The sequence below is a fragment of the Ranitomeya imitator genome, chromosome 7 (genome assembly GCF_032444005.1).
Source record: "Ranitomeya imitator isolate aRanImi1 chromosome 7, aRanImi1.pri, whole genome shotgun sequence".
Classification (NCBI taxonomy): domain Eukaryota; kingdom Metazoa; phylum Chordata; class Amphibia; order Anura; family Dendrobatidae; genus Ranitomeya; species Ranitomeya imitator.
The window spans coordinates 202,463,129-202,465,114 of NC_091288.1; positions in this window are offsets into that span (position 1 = coordinate 202,463,129).

Consider the following 1,986-nt stretch of genomic DNA (forward strand, 5'->3'; position numbering starts at 1 on the left):
TTAGAAAAACATTGTCTGCCCAAATATATATGGACTTAGCTGTATATTTATATAGGAGTACAGTGTTGAACGGTCACAACTCACATGAAATAAAGTCCCATACACCGTAGAAAGATGGCAGTACAGCTCATCCAAGTCTGCAGCAAACAATGGGAGAATGAACACTATTAGGGCTCGTTTCCATTTGCGAGAAACATCTGTCTCGCATGTGAAAACCAAGTTCTGGCGCCAGCTCTTGGGCGCAGAGCGTGCAGTTCCATGTGTTTCTGTGCAGCTACACGCTCCGCTCCCAAGTGCTGGCACCAGAGCTTGGTTTTCACATGCGAGAGACATGTTTCTCGCAAATGGAAACAAGCCCTTAGACTCTTGGAAGAGAAGGCTATGCGTAGGAAGATGTGCTCCCAGTGGAGCATCTAACTACTGGAGATGCCAAGGGTGATTAGAGAAGAGGCCACTCACTTCTGTTCACCCCATGTATCTGATCTAAAACTGGAGATACCAAGGTGCCAAGGTAAGAAGAGGCTGCTCACACTGCTGTCTACCAGCACCTGTTACATCCAAGTCATATCAGAAGTACTTCCTTCTGCACAGGCTTCTGTCCTGATATTCTGGGATAGGTTGCCATTGATACAAGATTGCTGTCTGAATTATTTAGAGATACCTCCCTATGCTAAACTCCTGCAGTTTGTCAATTAGAGCTTTTTAGGAGTTTGACACTCCTCCACTTTTTTTGCTTTATGTCTAGGGAACCTTAATGGCAAAGACTGCATTACAGCAAGCACATGGCCAGCCAGTGGAGTGCATTGCATATACTGTAATCCAACTTTCTTGACAAGAGTCAAACAGAAGAACACCATAAACTTGTTGTAAGTTTAGAGCAACCATGACATTTCTCTTCCCTTGATGTCAGTTATTATGTTGTACAGAAGCAGCTTCTTGCCTTTAATAGTCAGAAGTCAATGAGCATAAAGTCTGCACTACAGACTAGGATGAAACTTGATCTCTAGTTAAACAGGCCATTATGCAGTATTTTTCTGGTTAACAACTGTTAATCTAATGCTTGCCTTTACACAGTAGAAAAAACAAGTCACAATGCGATTCAAAATGAAAGAAAACCTGTAGTATTAAAGTGGTGATACATGAGACTTTACGTTTCTTAACTGCAGCTGAAAATGGAAATAAGACCTCTTCATCCTCCCCAGGATCAGCACCAAGTCTCCACTGTTTCCAATGCTTCTGGCACTAGAGCTGATGGCTGAGATGAGCAAACATGTTCCAATAAGGTGTTAGCTGAGCATGCTCTTGTACAACAGTATTTTCAGTGGGCTCAAACACTATATTCAAGTCCCCTTGGCTGGATGTTTTGTGGCTGTTCAACAGCTGCAACACAAAGGATTACTTAAGCAATCTCTGCTTGTGTTGCAGCTTTAGAACAGCCAGAGACATGCAGCCAGTGACAGTCTTTGAGCACACAGAAGACACTGTCTTATCTGTCTTCTCTGATCATGCTCAGGTGCTATTGAGCATGTTTGCTCATCTCAACCATTGCTGAGCTCACTGACTGCCTGCAGTACTATTGACATGACCGGTAGCTCAGAGCAGGTTGTGTCAAACTACAGCAGAGCTCTGTAGCCTGAAGTACTATTGAGGTGAATTAAAATGAACCTGTAACCAGGGGAAACCTGTAACTTTTGGGATTTTGCTAGGATGTGGTTATTACTTTATGACAACTTTTGACCCCTGATCCTGAGAATTTCGGGACCACTGATGTAGCAGAGTCCACAGTAGGACAGGAGCCAACATCATGCAGTGTAAACAGGACTCCAACTTTATATTTAGGATTAGAGGTAATCTTTGGTCAAACTCCACCAATGATAAGGTGGCATTGCATCAAACATTAGTCTTTTGGTCATCTAGCTTAATAAATCAATGTTTGTTCTTTTCATGCATTTAACCTGTACCTGGGAGCAGTGAATAAAATGACAG